This window comes from Camelus dromedarius, chromosome 5 (assembly GCF_036321535.1).
Source record: "Camelus dromedarius isolate mCamDro1 chromosome 5, mCamDro1.pat, whole genome shotgun sequence".
Taxonomy (NCBI): domain Eukaryota; kingdom Metazoa; phylum Chordata; class Mammalia; order Artiodactyla; family Camelidae; genus Camelus; species Camelus dromedarius.
Window position 1 is genome coordinate 26,759,205 of NC_087440.1, and position 27,613 is coordinate 26,786,817.

The window sequence follows — 27,613 nt, forward strand, 5'->3', positions numbered from 1 at the left end:
GAATAGTCAATGGAGAAAGTCTCTTCAATAAGTGGTATTGGGAAAACTGGACATCTACATGTAAAAGTGTGAAATAAGGACATTTTCATATACTATATACAAAAATAAGCTCAAAAAGTATTAAATACCTTAATGTAAGACCTAAAACCATAAAACTCCTAGGAAAAAGCATAGGCACTACACTCTTCAACGTAAATCTTAGCAACTTTTTTTTCTTTTTCTTTTTTTTTTTTTTTTTTTGTATCTCTTTCCTCTGGCAAGGTAAATGAAAACAAAAATAAACAAATGGGATCTAATCAAACGTAAAGGCTTTTGCACAATGAAGGAAATCATTAAAATGAAAGGGCAGTCTACTGCATGGGAGAAGATACTTGCAAATGATATGTCTGGTAAGTGATAATATCTAAAATATATAAAATACTCATAAAACTCAGTATCGAAAATAACTTGATTTAAAAATGAGTACAGAATCTGAATAGTCATTTTTCAAAGAAGATAGGCACATGAAAATATGCCCCTCGTCACTGATCATCAAGGAAATGCAAGTCAAAAACACAGGGAGGCATCACCTCTCACTTGTCTTATTGATGATAGCCATTCTGACAGTTGTGAAATGATAGTATGTGGAGAAAAGGGAACGCTTGTGCACTGTTGGTGGGAAGAAAATTGGTGCTGCCACTATGAAAATCAGTATGGAGGTTCCTCAAAAAATTAAAAATATAACTACCACATGATCCAGCAATATCCACCACTACGTATATATCTGAGGAGAACAAAAAAAAAAATTTGATAAGATACATGCACCACAGTGTTCACAGTAGCATCATTTACAATAGCCAAGGTATGGGAGCAACTCAAGTATTCATCAACAGGTGAATGGATAAAGAAGATATGACATCTTTATGTAATAGAATATTACTCAGCCATAAAAAACAATAAAATTTTGCCATTTGCAACAACATGGTTGGACTTGGAAGGTATTATGTTTAGCAAAATAAGTCAAAACAGAGAAGGACAAAACTATGTTTTCACTTATATGTGGAATCTAAAAACTAAAGCAAGTGAATGAATATTAAAAAAAATGAAATAGACTCACAGATACAGAAAACAAGCTAGTCACTACCAGTAGGGAGAGGGATGGGGTTGGGGCAAGATAGGTAAAGGAGATTAAGAGGTAGAAACTACTAGGTATAAAATAAATAAGCTACCAAGATGTAATGTACATCACAGGGAATGTAGCCAATACTTTATAATAACTTTATATGGTATATAACCTATAAAAATATTGACTCACTATGTTGTACACTTGAAACTAATAAAATAATGTAACTCAAATATATTTCAATAAAAAATTTAAAAATAAAGGTTATTAGAATGGGATGAATAATAAAAAGAACTGGTTGGTCTAAACATTAGCTTAGGGAACTGGAAGCTTAACCTGAGGAATTTTTACATAACCCAGTGCAAAATCACAGAGATGAAAAAGTATAGGAGTTTGTTATATTTGGTGCCCTTTATTTCTCTCTTGGAGGTTTTCAGATTCCTCAGCTTAATGTGATTGTGTGTACATGTTTTGTTTTGGGGAGATAAGACGTAAGAAATGTTTGAAGTCATAAAGGGAAGTGTTGGAAAGCTTTTAGAATAACAGAAGGCACAGTGAGAAGGAGTGGTTTTGTATTTAATTAGCTTATGAACCTTTCTTTATTCTTCATTCTATTTTTATTGGGTTTAAGGAAAAGGGGGGGGGTCTATCTTTTCCTCCCATTACCCCTGCTCCTATAAATTTCTGTTTACAGATCTTTTGGAAAATGATATGACTTTATACAATACACTTATATCTCTACTGATTTAGCATCTTCTAACATTCTCTGTTATCTCTTCACTATAAAGGGTGAATAATTAGCTAAATTTTATTTAATATTCACTATATGCCTGATACTGTATTAACTCATTTATCCTCACAGCAACCCTGTGAGTTAGGTACAACTATTCCCATCTCACAGATGATGAAACTGGAGTACTTAGAAGTTGTCTAGACCAAGTTTACAGAAGTAATTGGTGGGATACACAGAAGCAGCTGGGCTCTTATGCTTTTGCTTTTAGCTTCTGTTCTGTATGGCCTCTCCCTAGGTCAGGGATATGCCTTTAAGTCTGTTATTGAAGATTATGTAAACTTATAGGTACTTTTCTAAAGCTGCTTAGCTATAAAATTTTAAGTGAGAAATTTAAGTGTAGACATTTGTCATAGGTTATAAGATAAATTACTTCCAATGGAATTCTAATAGCAATGGTTTCTCAGTGCTGAAGCAAAACAAATGTTTACTGGATGGATTCTGGTGCTGCATTTAGTTTTTAATAAGTGACTGTGAAAATAATTTCTCACTGTTGTTAAAGCAATTCAATAGTGGAATCATTTTACAACATTAATTTTTACTTATAAATAAATTCACCTTGGACAAACGATACATAAAAATGAAATGATACCACTTAAGGTGAACAATGGGCTTTTGTTAGTGTCGAAATGTAGCAATAACTAAAGAGGTGTGCTGGCAACTGCACTGTTTTGGAAAGCTACTGACTTTGGGAACAAAGTGATGCTGACAGAGTCACCTCTACTGTTTAGCTTTGGAAGTTTGATGGTAACTTATGTTCACTCTGTAAATAAAAATATCCCAAGAGAAAAAGAGAACAAAATGTTTTCCCTTCTTTCCCCAAATGACTCATTTTCTTGGTTTTTGTCCCACAAATATGTTCATTGAAACGCAACCCAAAAGTGTTTCAATCCAGACGTAAAGCCAAAATTCTCTATGGGAAAGCTGTTTCATTGGCATTCATTGGACAATGACATGTCTAAAGTATGTTACACCTTAATGTCATTCTTAAACAAAATGTTTTTTAAATGTCATGTTCAGAAATTGACCTTACTTTTTAAGTCCAACTTAATTACTTATGTCTGCACTATATAAGATTGAGGAGGGAGAGTTTAAAATCTTTCTCAAACTCATCCATAAGCAGTGTCTTCATTATTTTTCCTTTATTCTTTAACTATGTTTAAATAACATAATATTTGAGTGAAAACTTTAAAAATTCAGTAAAAATTAAGATGTTTCCAAGATATTGATAAATTCATTCAAAAAATTATTCCTACAAGCAAGTATGTTTAGCCTGAGATTAACATGATGTTAAGAGGCATATAATATAGTTCTAAACACAAGAACAAGTTAATAATACCATGATTTCCTACCAGTCAAGAATATGTCCCAGAATATATGACAGAAAGTTTGGAAAATAGGGGAGAAAAATTGAGAGATATGGAAGAAAAATCTGGGAGGTCCCACTTGCAAATAAACAAAACAGAAATAGGTGGTAGAGGAGAGATAATTTTTGAAAATAGAAGGAAATTGTCTTTAGTTAATAAAGACAAAATTATTCATATTGAAACTGCCCCCCCAAAAATGGCTCTTGGATGCTATCAGGGTTACATTTTGTCACTCTAAGGAAAAAGAGAAGTACAATAACACAGAAAGGGCAATGAAAGAAAATGCTAACTAATACAGGAATAATATAACCAAAACTTGTTAGAAGATGGTGGCAGTGCAAATTGAGAAGCAGGAAGAAATGTGACTGTTAAGAGTCACCTTAGGATGAATGAAATGATATTGAGAGGATCTCTATTAGGAAAGCCATACGTCTGCTTTTTTTCTTACATTGAAGTATTAACACAAAAAAGTATTGTGTGTTTTGGCGTATTATTGAAATATCAAGACACAAAAAGAGCACAGTTCAAATATATAGATTAATTTTTGCAAAGTGATCACACCTTTGTAACTGCTGCCCAGGTCAAAAAATAAAACAGTATGAAGCCTGCAGGAGTCCTCCCCACAGCTTTGTGCCCTTCTCAGTCACTGTTCCTTCTCCCTTCTTTGATGATAAACACCATTCTCACAATTAATACCACAGATAATTAGTTTTGCTTGTTTTTGAACTCTATATAAATTAAAATATTTAGTATTTATTCTTACATATTCTGTTGTGCCTGGCTTCTTCCACTTTATTTCACTCAACAACATGGATATAAAATTCATCCATATTGCTGTATGAATGGTTAGGATTTTACTTTCCTTTTTACTTTTTTTCCTGAGAAGTATTCCATTGTGCAGATGTACTATAATTCACGTATCCATTCTATGATGGACATTTGGATATTTTATGGGTTTACAAATAACAGTGCTATGAATATTCTTATACAGATTTTGTATGCATTTTTATTGAGTAGAATTGCTGGGTTTTCTAAAATGGTTAAAGCAATTTGCACTCCCACGAGCAGTGTATTAGAGTTCTATTTGCTCCGTAACCTCATCAACACTTTGTATTGTCAGTCTTTTTAATACTTGCCATTCCAATGAGTAGTTAGTGGTATCTCATTGTATTTCTAATCTGTAGTTTTCTGATTATGTTTTCTAGCCATTTGGATATCTTCTTTTGTAAAGTACCTGTTTAAGTCTCTTGTACATTCTCCTGCAGGATTATCTGACATAGTTTTAAATTAATTGGTAAGAATTCTTTTTCTATTTTAGATGTGAGTTCTTTGTCAGATACGTGTATTGCAATATCATCTTCTATACCGTGGCTTCCTGTTTTACTCTCTTAATGGTGTCTTTTGAACAACAGTTGATTCTTTTTCTTGTCTTTTAAGGTTAGTTCTTTCTGTGTCTCATTTAAGAAAATTCTTTCCCTATCTCAAGGTCATGAAGACCATGTTGTCTTCCAAAAGCTGTACTGTTTTAACTTTCACATTGCAAATATGGACTATGAACATTTAGTTAAATTGCTATTCAAAAAGTTTGAATCCATTTAAATGTCTACTAAAATGTTCATGAGCATTCCAGCTTCTCACACACTTGCCAAAACTTGCCCAAACTAGCTATTATTAATGACTTTTCTTTTTACCAATATGGCAAGTAAGGTGTAGCTTTTTATTAGTGAAATTTGTGAGATATTCAAGATATGCAAAAATGACCAGAAATATTATATTCAAAATACACACTCAAGTATCCATAACCCAGATTTCTTTGTAATATTGGCTATTTGAAATAGAGTCTTGTAAACACAGAGACCAAGCACTTTGAGAGTCATGGTCAATTATCTTGTTTATAACGTTAGTATGATAATAGATTCTAACAAAGTTATTGGCAAGGTAAATTTTCACAAGTGCTGTCTCAGATCATTTTAAGAATGAGAGGTTTACATGTGCATGAATAAATGTTCTCTTATGAATTAATTTCTAGGATAAAAATTATGTGTCTATGTAGAAATCCCTCAGTTTAAAACTCTTGGCATTAAAAATGTCATGAACCTAGATAGTCCAATAGAATAATGTGAAGTCCAATTTAATCCAAAGGATTAAAAAGCAATAGAGTATCTTGATGGTCCCAAAGTAGCATTCCCTGACACACTCACCCAGTATAGATTTGTTCAGAAAAGAAAGAGATTGACCACAGTAACAGATGACTGTCATCTTCTGGGAAGATATGTATAATAGTGGACCTTTTGGACCATCTCTTATCTACTACTGTTTGGCAGTAGCTGCACATAAGCAGGACACCTAGTTTTCCCAGCATGATAGTGCAAAGACATCTGTGTCTCCAAAAATCACAAGTGGAAGCAGCTCCATCCCAAGGGTTCTTAGTAGGCAAGCAAACCAGCCAGTTGTTGCCTGCAAATGGAGCAGGAAAGCATTATAACCTGCACATTTTCCTCAAGGAATAGCTTTGGGTTGGGAGCCCTGAGTCCCATTCATTGACATATTTTGTATACCTTGAGTTCCAATTCAAGGTCTCTCTTCAGCTATCAGACACTTTAAACCACAGATGTGAGTTAGGAAAGTTTCTAATTAAACTTACTTGATCTCATAAAAATAGCAGTCTGTTTTTCTTTGAAATGTACAAAGAATGAAACTCAAAAGTCTTTCCAGTGTTTCATATAATTCTTGAAGCAAGAAGTTCCTTATAAATGGAATTTTCTTTTAGATTTTAATACTAAATCTTTAATATTTGCTTAGGGATTTTCCTTTACCTTTTTTATCTTATCACTTTTAAGTGTTAACTTGCATGTCAAGCTATAACCCTTCAGCATAATTTAAATTCAGTTTTTTAGTACTTCAAGAAAGAACATAGCCAATGTTCTTGAATAAATTGAGTAAGTGAATTTAGTGGCCCACAAAAAAAAAAAAATGGCCATCTGCTGACACAAGAGGAAAATTGGTTATTATATTTAAATTAATTTTTCAATGTGTAAGAATGAAATAATATTAATTTTAAAAACAGCATAAGATCTTCAAATGGAACTCTTTGTAAGTTATTCTGTTTCCTATCTATTTTCTTCTATTCAGAATATATAACATATATTAAATCCTACTTCTTTTATGTGCTTTATTGATGATTAGCTGCTCAATTTTTAAGCATTCTTTGCCTGAAATTCTCAGTTCTAACTGGAGCACCCTTAAAGAGAGATGCTTTCCCTCAAGTTCCTTAATAATTAAGTCCCATAAAGTCAGTGATCATCCCCAGGATTCAGTTCATCTCTAGAACTTCACTGCCCTTTTCTGTTTTATTAGTAAACTTCGTTCTCATTAGATGTCATTCTGACTTCTTAACTTCTGTCAGGTTAAATCTTCTGTTTCTTGGGTCCAGTGAACATTTTTCTCATTTCTAGAGCTTTGGAGAAAGTAAAGGATAACAGTATATAAAAACAATCAACAACCTTTAAGAAAATGGCATTAATTTCTTAGTATTTACAATCTGTCATCTACAGTAGATCTAATTGGGAAGTGTCCAAATCTCAGACCTTGTGTAGATTATTTTACAAGCAATTTCAGAAGTCAGAAATTGGATCACTTTGTTTTAATTGAAATTTGGGTAATAGTTTATTTCCTTACTCTGGCTGTTTGCTAAGGAATAAGATACTAAAATCATTGAGATTACTCATTGGAAGTATTCATTTTGAAATAAAAAAAACCAATAGATTGTTTTCTGCCTAAGGTAACATTTTAAAGTGTATTCACTGATCTAATCTTATTAACATGCCGCTTATACACAAAAAAAAACCTTGATGAGCTGCAGTTTCTTTATTTCATAAAAACTAAAGTCACACTTCACCTTTTATAAAATGTCAAATTATGAAAGCTTTAAAGCTCATTACTATAGAAGTCAATAAACTTAAGGCTCTCAGACCAAAGCCAGCTTCCTGCCATTTTGATACCACCTACAAACGAAGAAGGATTTTTACAAATGAATATTTGCAACCATATTGATGCCAGGGAATAATACTAACTTCCAACCCTTAAGTGAAGTGTTATCCCAAAAGGAAAAAAAGAGAACCTCATTCTCCTCAGTAGTAGACATGTATTTTTCTAATGTTCTCAATTATTGTTGTATTTTGAATTTTGTTAATAAGCAATTTGTTTTCTACATTTTGTTAGGTTTTCTATAATTTGTTATGTTCCATATGATATCTTCAATTTTTCCTCTTGGCCTGCAAAGCTTGAAATACTTACTATCTGGTACTTTACAGAAAAAGTTTGCCAACCTCTGCATTATTCCATCTCCAAATCATGCAATCACACTAATCCATTATCAAGAATATAAATATTATAAGTGGGATATATTTTGTATAATGTCTATCAAAATAGCACTAATTATTTTCTTAGCAGAATTAAAATTTTCCTATCTGATGGATATATCTTTTCTAGCTCTATTAAATCTAAGAGATTGGAATTGAAAGATATTATTTTCGCCCATCTCTATCTGAAGAACATGAAAGATGTCTCAGCTATTAACTCAGCATATGTGACCACATCCAAACTGCCTGCCTGCAAGGTATGTAACTGTTACTGTTCTGTGAAGGGAAATTTGCCTGAATGCCTAATACCAGGCACTTCTCTGGTTATCTCCTTTAATCCTTATTCAGGGTTCATTCTCTGATATCCCTGGCTCTGAAACCTGTTATTTATCATGCTCTCTCCCATTGGTATAGTGGTTGTGTATTTTTTCCAATTTATGTGGTTTTTGTGTTTTCTAGCATGGATTATTATAACAGGTGTCTTTTATTTCCCTCTCTTATTTATCTCCTCTTCCCATTTCTTAACAACAATTGTCAGTAATTCACAAATGGAGATACACGTTTATGGTACGGCTTGAGAGATAAAGGGATTCTGGGATATATGGAGAGGACATATTAATATTGGAAAGTGGCATTGGCAGTAAAGAATGAATCTTCATGGAAATAGTACTCTCTTCCTTTTAGTCCCTCAGCTCATCTCTATATCTCCAGTCTATGGTCATTTTCAAATGGTCTAATTTGGCCTTGTTTTCCTTATTCTTAAAATAAATAGTCTCAGATATAATCTTAAGCAACTGAACACCAGATATTTTGTTGTTATTTTGCCTACGTAGGACTAACCAAAAAAATTTAGTAATATTTAATTATTTTTCCAACTGTTTTAAAATACATAATCTTGAAATTAAAAAGTGAATGAAGAAATAAAAATAGTTTTGCTTGTACAAGAGAAAATGCTTAAAGAAAATTCCAGTAGTTTGACAGAAAAGTCAATTTTTATAGGAAGATTTCTGAAGTAGATTTTCATTTAATTTTGATACAGACCACCATATTAGGGACATATATTTCAAAAAGAAAGAAAGTAAAAAGGCTTTTTCCATGACAAACTTAAAGAGAAAAATGATTTTTCTATAAAACAACCTAAGTCCCATCATAAGTAAATAAGCAGAAAACAATTTACTGATGAGAGGATGCTTTAATACCTAGTAAACATGGCATAAAGGAATAGAGTATTGTAGCATTAACCAGGGAAATTGGTACTTCCAGGGTCTCTGTCTTGCTCTAGGCCCATTTCAGGTAGCCACAGTGAGCAGCATCCAGCCATGAGCAGGCTACCCCATCTGCCCCCAGAACCAGTGGAGGACAGTGGCCCAAGATATGAGAAGCTCATTCCCCATTAGGTAGATGGGATTAGAAACGCTATTCTGATGCTCTACATTGAAGGACTCCAGCGCCTGACATCTGCCAGGCATTCCACTACGTAGGCAACACTAAAAGTACAGCTTCCCATACAGATCTCATGGACTCTGAAACCAAGTGCTATTTCTGCTTTGTTTCCCAACTAACTGTTTAGATCCACCTTTCAGCTCGTATTGCTTTCAACCCTGTTTTCCATCTATTCCCTCGAAGTTTTGATAAATTTTAAGGAATTAAAAAAAAATTAAACAATCCTACAGATTACACTCCATATTGTAGAAACCTCCCCCACTATATGACACCCTTCAGACTCAGAAGGAATTATCCAAAAGGTAGGAATAAGACTGAGTTCAAGTAGGGCCATGGAATCCTAGGGAAGAAACTTCAGAGAAAGTCAGGGTTCAGTGGTATTCATTACTACAGATGAAGACCAAGAAAAGAACATAGGTTTAATTTGTGAAAGCCTCAGCATTGTTTTTCATCCTTTTCAAATAGGATAAGACTGATGGCATATCCCAACAAAGGGGAACCTGCAACTCTAAAGAGATGAAAAATATCCCCCAAAACAAAAGGAACCTGTAAATAAGCCCAAGATTAAAGGCTGCAGGGAACTGAGAAGAATAGATTATGTCTATTTGGCCAGTTAATTATAGAATGGTAGAACAATTGCCCTAGTATCCTGCCTTCAGTGCAGCTGATTCTACTATGTACAGGATGAAGCCACAAATCTGGAAATCCAAATACGATGTAGGAATGTCCCAAAAGAGCTTTTGATGAGATAGGGTCTCCCCTGATTAATGGACCCCAAAAGACAAGGAAGAGCCCCCACCCAAAAGATACGTGGGTGTATACAAGCCAGCCTGACAGTGTGGCTGGCACCATGTAATTATCATCACTCTCATCAGAGCCAGGTGAGCATTGTCACTTGAAATTCATCCAGGTAACAGTGCTCAGTAATCAAGATCCTTGCTTATAAATATAAATAGATAACCAAGAACAAAACATTCAAGAATAAACAACCCAAGCACAAAGAGACATCAAACTCAACAATAAAACCATGTAACCTTTGTGGAAACAAAATTAATTTGGGAAATAAAGAAAACTTCAAAATTATTTTTGTTTAATATCTTTAGTGACATGCCAGTGGATAAGAGCTGTTTTTAAAAAGGCTGCTATGAAATGATTAGAGATTTTTTTTTAAAAAATCACTCAGGCTAAATAGTAGGCATAACAGCCAAAGATCAGTTTAGTAAACTGGAAAGTTGAATAGATTGATTAATTTTCATAGAACCCCATGTAAAATGGTAAAGAGGTGAAAAGTATGAGAATTTATTGCACATAATGTCCTTTCTGTTCCCTTTTTGGATTTGCAGATTCTCAACTTTCTTGCACTTCTTTCTTAATCTTTCTTTCCCAACTTTGTTTTATACCTTCTAGAAATTCCTTCCTGTACTTGTATGCTAGTAACATCTCTCTAACTTTGCAGCATTGCTACAGATATATTTTTAGATTTATATTTCTGTTGTTACTTCAGTAGAATTTGGAAAGGAACAAGAAATAAAGATTTCGGTTCCATCAGTTACCTTGAACTACAAGAGAAGACCATTTTGACATTGATTATTTTGCTTTTGGTTTTGTTTTTGTTTGTTTGTTTGTTTTACCTTGTTCCTTTAAATTTGATTTATCTTTCAGACTGTGTGTAGGAACTATGTTGCCAGAAGAAGCACTTTTCTTAGTAGATTGCCCTGTCCATCAGAGTAACATAAAGATTGGTGGTGGTCTCTCTCATCCCAAAGAGATTCTGCATATTCAGAGTATTTCTCATTGGGTACCTGCTACCTTGGATTGTACAGTCAGTCTATCAAAGTTAGTAGACAAAGTTAGTAGACATGCTTAAGGCTTTCTTGTTTTTGTAGCAATCAACTAAATATGTGAAATAAATTGACAAGTTGGCTCTTTTAATAACAAAATTTTCAATTCAGTTATCATCTTTATCATATTAGTGATCCCAGGCATGATAGTGACATCTTTAAAAGGGGAAATTTGATTTACAGGCAAAAATAATTAAGAAAAACTATTCTATATATTTTATTTATGAAAATTTAAAACACTATTTAGAATTGTTGGTAATTAGCTGAGAATAAATATAAATTTATTCTTATTTGTTATAGTGTTAGTTTAGAATATGAAACAAAGATATCTGTTAATTTTGGGTTATTGATTTCTAGCTTAATTAAATGGTGGTCAAAGAATGTACTCTAGATAATTTTAGTCTCCTCCAATTTGTTGAGGCTTGCTTTATGGCCCAGCACATGATCAGTGTTGGTAAATGACTCATATACATATGTGTTATTTTATTGTTTGGTGCAGAGTTGTATATATGCCAATTAAGGAAGTTTATTAAACAATAAGTTTATTTACAATAGACAAGACGTGGATACAATGCAAGTGCCTGTGAACAGATGATTGACGTAAGAAGATGTTACACATCTATATATAAGTATATAGATATAGTGAAACATTACTTGGTCATAAAAAAGGAATAAAATACCACCAGTTGCAGCAATGTGGATGGACCTAGAGAACATTATGCTTAGTGAAATAAGTCAGAGAAAGACAAACACTATATGATACCACTTATATGTGGAATCTAAAAAATAATACAAAGGAATCCATATACAAAACAGAAACAGACTCAGAGACATAGAAAACAAACTTATGGTTACCAAAAGGGAGAGGGAGGGACAAATGAAGAGTATGGGATAAACATATATAAACTAATACGCATAAAATAGATAAGCAACAAGCATTTAATGTATAGCCCAGGGAATTATAGCCAATATCTTGTAATAACCTATAATGAAATACAACCTGCAAGAAAACTGAATCACCATGCTGTATACTTGAAACTAACACATTATTGTAAATCAACTATACTTCAATTATTTTTAAGTATTCTTTAGGTATTCTGTAGCTTTGCTGATTTTATTTTCTTTCCTTTCTTTACCAATAATTGAGAGAGGTGATTGTGTGGATTTGTCTTTTCCTTTAAGTTTTGTCAATTTTCGCTGTAGATAGTTGCAGGTATATGAAAGCAAGTTTAGAATTATTTTATCTTTCTGATGGATACTCTTTTTGTCATACATACACTTTCAAAGTAGAAAAACTGCACTGCACCAGCTTCTTTGGTTAGTGTTTCTATAGGATATTTTTTGCATCCTTTTACATACAAGTTTTCTCTATACTTATACTTAAAGAATATTCATTATGAGGAACATCTAGCTGTATTTTAATCCAGTTTGAAGCTATTTGCCATTTAATTACTTTTAATTAATTATTCACGCTATTTTGTTTATACTTATCCTCTATTTTCTCCTTTTCTCATTGGTTTTGTGTTTCTTTTTTTCCTTCTTTACATTATTTAAGGTTAATCAGACTTTCTTCATGTTAGTTATACATTCTTTTATATGTTTTAGTAATACCCCAAAGAATACATCATACAGCTTGTACTTATTACAACCTAATATAATATCATACATTTAAAACTTCTTGGACAATGCTAGAACCTTAGAATACTTTAAGTCCATATATCACCATTCTTTATGATATTGTTATCAATCATTTTAGTCCTATATATGTTTTATTCTTCAGAACACATCATAATTACTATTTTGTACAATCAGTATTCATTTTTCTTTACCTGCATTTTTCTCTTCCTGTTGAATTCTGTGTTTTCTTGGAATCATTTTTCTTTTACCAGAAAAACTCACTTTTGTATTTAAATGAGCATACGTTGGCAACAATTTCACTTGCTTTTTGTTTGTTTACTACTGCCTTTATTTCACTTTTAGAGGGTATTTTTGGTGGATATAAAATCTCAAGATGACAGTTTTCTTTCAGCAGCTTGAAATGCCATTCCATATTTGTCTTTCATTATTATCATTGAAAAGTCAACTATCATTCTTATTTCTGTACTTTTGAAGGTGAGGTATATTTTACCCTTCAGCTATTTTCAAGATTTTTTCCTTTGTCTTTAGTTTTCAGCATTTTACTATGATGTGACTTGGTGTGGCTTTTGTTGACTTGGTATCTTTTGCTTTGGAAATTCTTTGCCTTTATTTCTTTATTTTCTTCCCGTCCTGATTTTCCTCTGGGATGCCAATTTGTGTACTTTTTAAATTTATCTTGTATTAAAGCTATAAACTTCTTATCATTTCATCTCTTTTAGTCACCAAACTTCAGCCCAAATACTTTCTGGTATTTCTTCCAGATTACTTATCCTCGCTTCAGCTTCCAGTATTCCATTTAACCCACATATTGGGTTTTTATTTCAATTATTACATTTTTGGTCTTAGAATGTCTATTTGATTTTTTTAGAATCTATAAATTCTTCATGTTATTTTTTTTTAACCTACTAATCATAGCTCTTTATATCCAACCTGATATTTCCAATAGATGGGTCACCTATTGATCTGTTTTTTTTCCTCCTGTCCTCTTTTGGGTCATGTCTGTTTTCTTAATTTTTATTGATGCCCAATATTATGTTTGCTAAACTGTAGTAACTCTGGATAATGTTATCTTTCTCTATGGATCTGGTTGGCAGATTACCTGATTCTAATTCTGGAACTCATTTGCAGATTTGTGATGCTCCGTCTACCTTTTATCTCTGCTTTTCTAGTATGTGGACACCTGGGTTTCTTGAGATGTTGGGGTTTTTAATCAAGATCTCTCCCCTTTGGAAGTTTGTGAACTATAGTTTTTGTCCCCACAGAACTGTGAGACTGTAGAAAGCCTTGCTCAGCCAGTCCTTCATTGGCTTTCTGCCTAGCTTCTTATTCTTCTGTTTTATGTAATTTAATAATTCAGCAAATGATTTCTTATTCTCGAGTTCATTTATCTTTTGGAAATGTATGCTTCATTGTTTGTACTAAATCTTATAAAATAATTGCATGCATCATAAAGCATATGCTTTTAGAATGTACTAACTTTTCTTACCATAGCATTAAAAAATAAACCCTTCCTCATATAGTTTACTTTCCCTGGAACCCAAGTAAAGTTTATTTGTTTGTTTTTCTTCTTTTTCATTTTCTTAACTGAACCCTCAGAGTTTATATCATTAAAGTAGTTATTCATGTTTGGAATAGTCATAAGATTATAAAATTTAGTGTTGAAGGAACCTAAGACATCATCTTCTGTTGGCTATTCTCCCACACACTGCAGAAATGTTTCCTGCAGCATCCTTGGCATATGCTTATCCAGTCTCAATTTGGATATCTTCAGCAAAGGAGCTCATCATTTCCTGAAACAAACCATTCTGTCGGACAACTCTATTTTAAAAATCCTTATGTTGAGCTAAAATATGCCTCTTTGTAACTTAAACTCATTTACTCATTGTTTTAAATTTTCCTTCTGGAATGAGTCAAAACAAGAGAACATTTCAGATAGCTATATTTAAAGCAGATCTAAATGCCATTCCTATCTTTTTCATTTTTTTTTATTTATTTATTTTTTTATTTTTTTATTTTTTATTTATTTATTTTTTTTTTTTGCTTTCTTGTCCCAAAGCATTGAACATGATTTGCTAAACTGGGATGATAATCATAAGGAAGACCATCTACCTGCTAATAATTTAAAAGCTATCTTTACATTATACAAATCCCTCTAACATTTTGAAGACAAAAATCCTTTTGTAATTATCTTGAATTACATTTTTGTATACAAGAAAAAAAAGAGTAAAAAGATTGTCATCTGTTTTCAAAGATGACACTACATGACCACTTGTAGGAATGTAGAGACAAACAATATTCAGTTGTAGAGATGTGACTGAAATCTGGGGGTGTGCATTTTTGTTTCCTTTCCATACATAGACCGTCTTTAAAATGTGTTGCTTGTGAATTAATAATGATGACAGTAATCTTACAGCAGCTAATATTTGTTGAGGATTTACTATATGTAATTCAAGTATCTTGTCTGTACTTTTAGACTGAGTTCTCTGCTCAGTAAGAACTCTCTAATCCCTTATAATGCAATTTATGATTCAAACAGGATGCTTTGAGAGTCAGAGTAGGTACTACTCGTAATTACTCTGAGATAATAGGTATAAACTGGAACTGTCCAGGCAGAGCAGGACTTGGAGTCACTCTTCTTAAAGTTGAATTCCAGTTATCCCATTAGCCGATACTATTCACCGAGAAATTTTGCATATATATCCCACATTGTTTTAAAAAGCTCTAAAAGGTACTTTAAATAAAAAGTATTACACATTATTATGTCCTGTCCTTCTTACAATTTAAGATCTCACTTAAATACCACTCTCTCCATCACATTCATGATTGTACAATGTAGTTTTGTAGGCAAAATTTGCTGGGTTTTTTTCATAATTTGTCAAAAGTGAAATAAATCCATTGTTCTTGTTCCACTCTTCTTCAGCTAAAATGGAGGAAAGTGTAGGCTTGGAAATCTAGACTACCTATCCTTGGACAGTACTTGAGAACACCTTAAGGTGTTCTCAAGATGTGAGAAGAGGTAGAGTTTGAAGAATCAGAGCTGTTGTGTTCATAATCCCAAATGTCCAGACCTAATTAAAAGTCAAAGCATGAGGAGCACCTAGTGCTTCCAAATTATTTGCAAAAAGCTGTTTTTGCAAAAGTAATCCCATGATCCCTAGCAAATGCCCATCTTCATTCTAAGCAGGGTTCTCAGTCTTGGCTGCTCCATCACATGGGACTGTTTCCTGAGATTCATGCTGACATAACTGGTCTGGGGTGGGGCCTGGGTTTGGAATTTTTATATATATCTAAGGTTGAGAGCCGTTATGCTAAAACTATACAGGGGGCAAAAAAGATTTTTCCTCGACCCAAGATTTGTGATTGCAAGTTCTGCCATAAGTAAAGTCCATGCAGAATGATCATATAGATTACAGATTTTTACACCTCAAGATCAATGAATCACTCTGAAATGTCTGGTTAATTCTAAAGGAAACTTTCAGAATCTTGCTGATCTGATCAAGGGTGGAGGAGATTCTTATTTTTCCCCAAAAGTATATTCTTTTAACCTTACCCTAGCATAAATCACTTTAAGATCTTCTGTTCATAAAATAACATTGTGAGTTTGTTCCTTTTTACAATATTGCATACTCTAGAAATTGGATCAAAGTGATGATTAGGTAAACTTTGGGGAAAATAATGTCTATCCATTCCCTTGTGTTAGTAGGAGAGATAAATAGAATGGAAATACTTGTTCCTCTCTGTTCTTGCCTTTTTACTCTTTAAAATGGGTTTAAGATAGTTACTATTTATCCTGTCTCTAAGGAGACAAGTTTCTCACAATTAATTTTCATTAGGAGCAATATCAGATCATCATACAAAAGTGCTTCCTCCTTTTGTGCTACTTTTCTGATTTATGCATTGCCACAGTCAGCCAGACTACCCATGCTAGCTGTAGGATGTGTTGAGGGAAATATTTTTTCACTTTAGTATCAAATACTTTTTTTCTTAACTGACTTTATGTCATCATGTCCTTTGCTCTATTTTTTTTTAAATCTGTAAACGATTTTCTTTCCTGACTAAATTATGTTCCAAAAAAGGTAGCTGCTAAATTATGATTTTGACCCTTTGATTAGATATTTCTGATTCTGCTCACTAGAATGAAATGAATCTCACGTGAACCAGCAGCTCAGCTCTCATACCAAACACTGGTCCGTAACACTGCCAGAAGGTCGTACTGCAGTCAGACTTCAGTTCTGAGAGTTAATAGTTTCCTCACGCTCCTCCCTCTGTCAAGTATATTTAACTGAGCTTGTGCATATGACTCCAGTTCATAAAAAGTTTACAAGTGCAGCTGGAATGCTTAGCATTTGATTGTTACATAAATAAGTATTTGAGAACATATGTAAACTTGACAGTGTTAGTACCAGATGTTCCAGTAACACAATAATGTACTTTGAATGTCCCTTCTCACTTTTGGGCTTGTTTATCTTGGCAGTCTCTCTTTTATGCACTAAGTTTCAGATAAGCACATATTAACTCTATCCATAATGTTGATCCTCCTGTTGTTACTTTCAAGTTACATTTATTACATTTAGTGTGCAGAAGTACAAACAGCATAGACATTCATACACAAAGTCATTTTTTACACGTCTCCATAAAATACAAATATTTCAACTCCTAAATGTTTATGGTATATAAAGAATAAAGTCTTCTCTGGGCATATGTATTGTGCTCTCATCTCCATAGGAATTGCCCTTCCAATTATGATTTATCTAAGTATTTTATTTCTCTTTCTGACCACTAGGCACTTAAATTAAGAGATTTGTGTGCACTGCACAAATTCTCCTGTCTTCCTCAGGTCTTCCTACCTCCTCACCATAGCTGACTGTAGCTTGATGTGTAAAAGCTATTGGCATCCTAAGGCACAATTTTTATTTCCTTCTGGTTTTATTTTGCAGTTATTTCAAACTCACTGAAGAATTTTGATAATGAAAACAGAACATAGAACACACAAATATCTTCTAGCCAGATTCACCTGTTGTGGACATTTTGCCCCATTTCCTTTATCGAATGAGTCTGCTCATTCGCTCTCTCTCCCTCTGCCTTTGCATATGTGTATGTGTGTGTATATATGAAACATGTATATATTATGTGTATTTTATGTATGTGTGTATACATGTGCACATGCTCTTTTTCTGAACTTTTTGAAAGTTAGCAGCATTGCCTTTTACTCATATACTTCAGTGTGTACTTTTTCCAAGAATAGGAATATTGCCTCACAAGTAAATTCAAAAATGATATGTCTTTCTAATCTTCCATCAATATTCCAAATTGTTAGCTGACCCAAAGATGTCCATCATCAGATATCCACTTCTTACTTTTGGAGTCAGATGTTGGTTTTGTTCCCTGTAGGGTGCTGTGCTCAGGGAGTTACAGGGTTCTGGGAACCATAATGGACCAGCAGTTTACTGAAGGAGGTAAGTTATTTAGAGGAAAAGTCCAAATATGGTCAAGAATGAAAGCCAGATGTTAAAGCCAGGAATTCAGTTCAAAGCCTCAGAATGAGAGGCCATGCAAGGCCCAAAAAGGACCATCAATCATGAGATTGGATGGGAAACATGGTACGATATGTGTTAATGTAAGAGATTTAGAATTAATGTCCTGAGATTGATGGAGGTCTGTCTTTATGTGAAAACATCTCTATAGTAAGGAAGCAAGCTTGACAGCCTAAAAGAGCCAGACTCTGCCTTGATTGGGCTTTGACTCAGAGGCATGACTTATGTGAGATGAGATTCCCCTGGGTGACCCCCTGGAGCAGAACCTGAAATGGCCTTCAGAGATAGAGGAGTGCAGGATCTCCTGTACTGGTTGCCCCTGATCATGAGGGAAGGGGTAGAGTGCCATCCAAATAACAGTAATCATAGTAAGAGGAGCAGAGGGAAGGAGTAAAAGGCAAGGGTAAAAGAGTTCTAATGTTCAGAGTGGACCTAGGAAACATGCTTCAGATTTGTAGAATGGATGCACAGTACAGTTCTTGAGGGAAGGGAGTCAACTAAGTTCACTGCTTGAATTGTTTCCCTTGGTGGGAAATGTGTTTTGTTTATATGTAACATTATAAAAAAATATTTTTTTAAGAAACAAACTGTGTATAAATTTCAAGCTTGCCTTCAAAGATACAGGAAAAGAAGAAAAATGTGCATGAAGTTAAGTAAGAGTAGACCTAATTAGCATTCTTACGGAATGAGCTGCAGATTTACTGGAGACTTACAAAAGGGAAAAATACCAGAGCACCAGACTAGCACATCAATCATTTGAAATTGTCTGACAGCCTTGAAGAGGATATCCTGGCTGCAGAAAGCACATAGCTGTCTTAAGGCTGGGGGCCCAGGTCAGAACTTAATAAGAACAAAAGATGAGCAATTTTGAGAGGAACCAGCTGGCTTAAGGTGATCCAAAGTACACAGATGTTAAAGGCTTACTGTTCCAACAATACCATTACCTAACACAAAAATAACAGAATCCCCATTTAAAAAATTACAAAACCTGATTTACCATGTTGACCCTTGAGATCTGACTATATGTGTGTGTCTGTTCCACCATACTAACTTTCTATTTCTACTTTAATGTTATTTTTTTTTTGCATCTTCTGATTGATGACTATAAGAAAAAAGACCAGAATTTCTTATAAAAGTTGAAAAATAAAATGTAAGCTCTTTCTTAGAAATATATATAGAATCCCATTCATGTGAGATCTTTAGTAGGTTTTTTAAATGAACTAAGCAAAATAACCAAGGCTGTGTAATTTTATCTATGTTTGCATCAAAATTCCTCAGACTCTTAGCAGAGGTGGTTTGTGGCAAGTAGAGAGATGGTAGATCTCAAATCAGTTACGAACCTTCTGATGTGACAATCGAAAAGGGAGTAACCTAAAATTCAAAATCTAAGTGGTTTGAGTCATGGGAGTAATCAGGATCTGAAAACAAAAATGGTTTGGAAAATGTTCATTGTACTGATGCAGAATATGTTGTAGTTAAAGTCATGAAAAATATTTCTACATTCTTTATGACTGTGATCATTGTCTTCTATCAATGCTATTAAATACTTTGTGAGTGTAAGGATTGTTAGTGGTAATTATTTAGAGGCATTACATGCCCTAGAAAAGAGTCACTGTGTACCTTTTAAAAATATTTAAAATGATTTACCCACTATATATGGTAGAATCAACTATTTGACTCAGAGGTACCCAACTTTATTTCTTTATTTAACAAGTATTGCTAAGTACTTAATAATAAAAGGAAAAAAACCTTTATGCCTAACTCTGTGGCATTACTGAGTACGTGGGTTGTCCAAGTGAAAATTCCTCATTGCGTGCACTGTGCCATATAGGGAGACTTCCCCATTTGCTCTCACGTGAAGCTGTGAAAACAATACTATTAAAAGTGCTCCTCTGTGACTAGTTGTCTCTATTTTCAATTCTAGGACATAGTAACTGTATAAATAAGCAGAATTTCAAATTTGATTATCAAACTCTGTAAGTACATCACGTTCATTTGCTATTTGTATTCAGAGAATGCCCGAGTGAGACTATCCAATTTAGCTGCAGCTTGCTTCCTTTAAAAAAAAAAAAAAAATCAAAATAGCTTCATGGAGATGAGCTTTGAAGAATGGCTTAAATATACTGTTTTTTTTTTTTCTTTCTTTTCAGGTTAGTGTCACTTCAAAAATAAAAATAAAAATAGGCACTCTTATTGGATCTTTAGGAGTAATGCTGGATATAAACAGGCTTAGAATATACTTAACTATAGTAATCCTTCCCGACACACATCGTGATGAATTGATAACCGGATTTGGCATTTCAGATATTTTTTACCCAAGGCAAAGGCTTTAAGGTGTTTTCTTGGTGTTAGAGAGTTTAGAGATGAAAAAGGTGCCATTTATTATTTTCTCTTTCTGTCAGCTTAGGACTTCTCCTTGCAATCATGTTTATAATACTGGGCCTATCTGTTCTTAAATGTTTTACCTGTTAAAGAATGTTCCAGTCAGTGTGTACCCAAGGTTTTGACTGAATAATAGTCTGATAAAATCAGATAAGGTAATTTATTGGAAGAGAACTTGGACTTGGAATAAGTGAGTTCTAGTCAGGAATCTGCAACATATTTTGTATGTGATGTTGAGCACATCCCTTGGTATCTCCTGGTTTCCTGTTTCCTCATATGAAATGCAAGAGGTTTGGGCTAGAGTGCAAGATTCCTAATTGATGTGATGTTAACCACATCAACTGATCAGTTCAGCCAAAATATTTAAACCGTGTGTAGTAAGACCACAAACAATCAGAAAACTGCACTGTTATATCTTGAGAATGATGGTATCTGCTTTATTTATCCTAATGTTAGTACTACTTTGCCAAGTAATAGCAATGTACAAGATCTTTCTCTCAAATTTAATAGTAGTATACCGATTGGCTGCAGTGTTGTCTTCCAGAATATAACCACTGCTTACCTATTGCCAGGGTCATAGACTATAAGTGAAAAAAAAATTACCTTTTACAATCCTTCTTTCTCATGGGATTCAAGAAAGAAAATAACTGTCCTCCTTAAGAAAAGACTACTGCATGTATTCCTATTCCTCCAAAAAGCAGAATACGCAAATGAAAATTAAGTAGGCATTAAATCCTTTTTTTTTAACTTGGTAGCTCACTGATCTGAATAATTTTCTCTTCACCAAAACTGATAGACTGTTTTACTATGTCAACAGATTATTTCTGATTGCAAAGACATAGCCTCACAGTATTCTTATAATGAAAAAAGCAACGGGTTTCAGGTCAGAAGATCTAGCTGCAAGAATCTGTTCTCTCTCCTATCAAAAACATGATATGGGTAATTCCTTTAACATCTGTGAGCCTCAGCTTTCTTTTTTAACAAGATGGTAGTAGTGACACTTGTCTTTGGAGCTGTTGTCTGGATAAAATGAAATAATGTGAATGATAAAGGCTAGTATGTATTGTTAACATTAACTCTTCCAAAAATATTCAAAAATAATTAATAGTTTATAAATTATGTTATTTCCATCTGACTACATACAGATAACATCATACATTTACAGATAGTATTACTGAAACTCAAATATTAAAGGTGAAAGAAAGGAAGGGGAATGGAACCGACATTTCTTGAGCACCCTGCCACAGCATCATGAAAAGCTAGACAGTTGCTTTATTTTCTAACTCCCACATAATGTTTTTTATAACTCCTGCATTAGAGATAGGGCCTCACCATAAGAGAAGAGAACTAAATACCTTTCTGGATGCTATCAATTGTGAAATAAAGAACAGTTGCTTGAATATGGAGAAACGAGGTTTTCATCTACCACCTCACTCCTGTACCATTTTTCCAAATTTTATTTTCTTAATATGTAAACTATTCATAAGTATATAGCCTACAAGTCTAATGGATGTGGCTGCACAGCAGACTGTGAACTGATTTGCTTATCAGAAGATCGCTATTCAAGGTGGAGTCCAGGTAGATTTTTTAGTAAAAATGCCATGAGGGAAAAAAATGAAAAAAGCAAAACCTTCTTCATTATGAATATGAGATAATTACTTTTCAAAAACCATCGCAGCCCTAATCCAATAAGGGGCCACAAGGCTTAATTGTGGGTGTGCTATTTACAGATTAATTAGGACATTTAACTTCATTTTTTATACCACAGAATTAATCCCGTAAAAATTAGTGATCTCGAAGGAGTCAGTTGTCAACTATGACAGGATCTCTTTGCCATAATCTATTAAAATGCTGCTTTTATCTTGTCTTGCCTGTGTCATATTTTATGGATTTTTTCATAAACACTGCCTATACTTCATAAATGTCTCAATTTTCTAGTCTATTAACATTACTTCAAAAGCAATTGATAAAAGAGTAGGGCATGCATGAAATAATACACCAATAATGTGAAGTGCTGGAGGCAAGAACAGTGGGTAGGATCTGCACAGCTTGTGAGCTGAAACAATGAAAGGATGTTTTATCTACTACAATAAAGAAACAAATGATCATTTTTGATAGTAGAAAAAAGATTGCTAGTAATTGGGCAGATGAAAAATGGGTTACACAGAAAATACAGCATATTTTGAAAATGAAACTGAAATGAGAAAATAAACATCCTCAAGTATATATTTACATTATGGGGAACCTTTTCCCTTTTGTTACTAAAGATTTGGTATTCAGCTTGATTTAGCTTAGACATAAGGTCCTTTTTCTATTTGTAAGCAGCATTTCCTTTGTATGCATATTTTTAACAAACCTATTAATATATGTATTTTATCCAATAACTACAATAAATGTTGGGATTAGTCTTTTTAATCTTTATGATTTTATTATTTTGGTTTTTGAATGAGGTTAATTTTTCTTTTGAATGTATAGATGGTATGTCTGTAGCACCATCTTTATTCTTAAAACACTAATAATATATGACCTGGGTTGCTATAATGAAATGAGTATCTTATCTGGATTTGTACCACAAACGTAATTCACAGGTACGTGATCAAACTGACTTTTCAAAACTTAGTCAGTTACTATATATTTTAAATCAATCAAATGAGAAAGAAAAAAAAAAGAAGGCAAGAAGATTAAGTTGATACACTGATTTTTCCTTCATTTTATTCTTTATATTTTACTACCTGATTTAGCTAAACAAAAATTTATACTAGTCTGGACTTCCATTCTTAAATATCATGCTTTATAAAATAAGTGAATATAGGTCCCAGTATACCTGTACAGTCTCATTGTTTACCTATAATTATTGATAACTCCTTTCACTCTCAAAAATGTGCTGTCTTGGATGACAAAGTGTGTGATCACCTACTGAACTATGTAGTCAAATGAATATTGGAAGGGATATTTTAGTAATACAGTTAATTATAAATTTCTCAAAACCTTAAAGTTCTATCTGATAGAATTGGTATGATTTAATGTAAAATTCAGAAAAGTCCTTGCTTCTTGATTCATATTCTTCTTTTTTTAACTTGGAAACAAGACCATTTTGTTGTTGCTCTCGTCATATGTATTGTGGGCATATGTATTTTGCTCTCATCTCCATAGGAATTGCCCTTCCAATTATGATTTATCTAAGTATTTTATTTCTCTTTCTGACCACTAGGCACTTAAAGGAATAGTCTTGACTCACTCACTCCATCATGATTATCAGTTCTAACACTGGGAAAGTGGATGATTCTTCTCACTCATGGAGAGAGTGAAAGAATAGGTTGGTGAATTTTACTAGTGGTACTCTGTGAAGCAGGCCATGCAGTTGACTAACGTACAGGATGCAGCATAATGATAGTGCATGTGGCTGTGACCTTACAGGGGCACAGAAGATTATGATCAAGGAGATTCTTTATTCCTCAGATGTTGCAAGAAGTATTTGAGATTCCCAGTCCTCATTACTAACGTAGGGAAATAGTGACCAGAATTATGTAATATCCAGACTTACCGTGTAGGGTATAAGACAATAAGCAACATAGCAGTTTATTAACCTGACCTAATTTCCACCCGTCTTCCCAAACTCATTTCTTTTTCAGTCTTCCCCATCACAGGAAACTTCATAAATATTCATCCAGTTGCTCAAGCCAAAAACCTCAGGTTTTTCCACATTTCCTCTTTTATCCACTGTATGCATCAACAAATTCTGCCACTTCTCCTCCTAGAACCCAGTCAGAATCTATCTGCTATTTTTCTTCCCCACCCTTACAATCCTAGTCCAAGATACCTTCATCCTTCTCCAAGGTTTACAATACAGTGTTATCCGATTCCCCCACTTCTTATCTTGCCTTTTCCCCTAAAATTCATTCTCCATATAGTACCCAAAGTAACTTTTTAAAAATGTAAATCTGCAAAAATAGACAAGTGAGATGTTATCAAACTAAAAAGCTACTACACAACACAGGAAACAATCAACAGAGTGAAAAGGCAAACAATGGAATGGGAGAAAATATTTGCAAACCATATATCTAATAATGGGTAAATGTCCAAAATATATAAGGAATTCCTACAACTCAAGAGCAAAGAAACTAGCAACCTGAAATTTAAAATGTCTATAAAGATTTAAATAGACAGTTCTTCAAAGAAGATACACAAATGGCCAACAGGTATATGGAAAAATGTTTAACATCACTAGTCATTACTGAAATGCAAATCAAAACTGCAATGAGATATCACCTCACAACTATTAAGATGGCCATTTAAAAAAAGGCAACAAATATTAAGGAGAATGTGGAGAAGTTGGAATCCTTGTACTCTGTTAGAATGCAAAATGGTGTAGCTGGTATGGAAAACAAAATTTAATTCAGTTTTCTTCAAAAAACTAAAAATAGTGCTCCCATATGGTCCAGCAATCCCACTCCTGGATATTTATCCATAAGAATGGAAATCAGGATCTTGATGAAATATTAGCACTCCCATGTTCGTTGCAGCACTATTCACAATAGCCAATGTGTTGAATCAACCTAAATGTCCGTCGACAGATGAATGGGTAACAAACATATGCTATATACATACAATAGAATATTATTCAGCCTTTTAAAAAGTAGGAAATCCTGCAATATGCAACAACAAGGATGAACCTTGAGGACATTTTGCTAAGTGATATAAGTCAGTCTCAGAAGGACAAATATTCATTATTCCAGTTATATGAGGTATCTGAAGTAGTCTAACTCAAGAAGCAGAGAGAATGTTGGTTGCCAGGGCTGGAGGGAGGGAAAAATGAGGTGTTGCTAATCAACAGATACAAAGTTTGTTATGCAAGATGAATAACTTCTATGGATGTGCTGTACAATGTTGTCGCTATAAATAACAATACTGTGCGGTACACTTAGAAATATGTGGAAAAGGTAAATCTCATGTTAAGTAGTCTTACCATAATACTATGAAAAAATTTTAATTTAAATCTGATTACATAATTTAGTACTTTACATTAAGTTGAGGATAAGATCCAAGCTCTTCACTGTGGCCCATGAGCGCTACATGATAGACCCCATCTCCTACCATTCTCTTCCTTTTCCCCATCCTCCAGCCATACTATCTTTTATTTATGTCCATCCAGCATGCCAAACTTATTCTTTATATATATACATATATTCATTTTCATATTATTTTTCAATATAGGTTATTATAAAATATTGAATATAGCTCCCTGTGCTATACAGTAGGACCTTGCTGTTTATGTATTTTATGTATAGTAATTAGTATCTGCAAATCCCAAACTCCCAGTTTATCTCTCCACCCCCTCTTACCCTCCTGGTAACCATAAGTTTGTTTTCTATTTCCGTGAGTCTGTTTCTGTTTTGTAAATAAGTTCACTTGAGTCATTTTTTTTAGATTCCACATATAAGCGATATATGGTATTTTTCTTTCTCATTCTGGCTGACTTCGCTTAGAATGACAATCTCCAGTTCCATCTATGTTGCTGCAGGTGGCATAATTTTAATCTTTTTTATGGCTGAGTAGTATTCTGTATATATATATATACACACACACACACATATATATATGTATATACACACACACACGTGCACACTTATATATATACACATACACACACACACACCGCAACTTCTTTATCCATTCATCTGTCAATAGACATTTAGGTTGCTTCCATGTCTTGGGTATTGTAAATAGTGCTGCTATCAACATTGGGGTAAATATGTCTTTTTAGAGTTATTAGAGTTTCTTTCAGATATATGCCCAGCAATGGAATTGCTGGATCATAGGGTAAGTCTATTTTCAGTTTTTTAAAGACTCTCCATACTGTTTTCCATAATGGCTGAACGAAACTATATTCCCACCAGCAGTGTAAGAGGGTTCCCTTTTCTCCACACCCTCTCCAGCATTTATCATTTGTGGACTCCAAGCTTATTCTTTTTATTTATTTTTTATTCTTTTTGGCAGGGGAGGTAATTAGATTTTTATTTATTTATTTTAATGAAGGTACTGGGGATTGGAAATATAGGTCAGTGGTAGAGTGCTAGGTATGCACTCTACCACTGAGCTATACCTTCCCCCTCAAGCTTATTCATGCTTGATGTTGCCTCTGCATGTCTGGCTTCCTTTTGTCATCAGACTACCTTTTGTGAGGCCTTTCCTGACTATTTACTGAATACTGTTTCAACTTACCCCTCACTCTAGCCCCTATATTACCCCCGTCTAGTTCTAGACCAGTGATGATGATTTGCAGCTAGCTCTGTCAGTGCACTCAGCAAATATTCTCATAGCAACTAACATTCATGGAGCACTTACTGTGTATGTGCCAAAACTATTCTAAGGGTTTTATGTGTATTCCACTTCCCACAATAATCCTATGATATAGATACTATTATTATTCTCTCTTTATAGCAAAGCAAAGAAAGGGTAAATAACTCACTAGGAAGTGCAAAACTGAAACTTGAACGCAGATTTTTTTTTTAATGACTAAAATATTTTCATGCTTTATTTTTTAAACTATTATGGATTTTTTTCTTTTTTTTAACATTTTTTATTGATTTAAAATCATTTTACAATGTGTCAAATTCCAGTGTTCAGCACAATTTTTCAGTCATTCATGGACATATACACACTCATTGTCACATTTTTTTTCTCTGTATACAGTGTAATCTTGTTGAACGCAGATTTTCTGACTCTTTACCACTACACTGTGCTGCTTTCTTTGGAGCAGGGGGAACCATGCCATGTAGTCAGGAGAGTCTTTGGGGGGTTTGAAGACTAACATGAGTACAGAGAAGATAAAACCAGGGCAGCACTTAAGGACCAAGACCAGAAATAGCATAGGTGAATCACCACTACTAAGTACCACTACGAAGTATAGACAGAGCAGAGCCTGGCATCAGCGACGATGCAAAACTGGGTCAAGTGGTAATGGTCAAGGAAGTGCAGGGGAAGAATGAAATCAGAGGCAGGCATTCAGGCTGCTGAGCGTGCTGAGCTCTTGCTTGTTTGTGTTCCTTCATCTCACTGGCTGTTTCTTCTCCATCTCCTTTGTAGGCTTGTCCTCTTCACCTACTCTTGAGTTCAGCTCTGGGCCCTCTTCATGCTGTGTTTCCTTCCTAGGTA

At 33.8% G+C, this 27,613-nt stretch overlaps 1 long non-coding RNA gene across 1 annotated transcript in view; it reads left to right on the forward strand.

Moving 5' to 3' along the window:
* Positions 1-27,613, forward strand: part of LOC135321289 (uncharacterized) — a 118,513-nt gene that overhangs the window by 31,358 nt on the left and 59,542 nt on the right. The window contains exons 4-5 of the long non-coding RNA XR_010380888.1: positions 262-389; positions 7,751-7,877. This is a non-coding gene — a long non-coding RNA (uncharacterized LOC135321289). The remainder of the gene's footprint in view (positions 1-261; positions 390-7,750; positions 7,878-27,613) is intronic.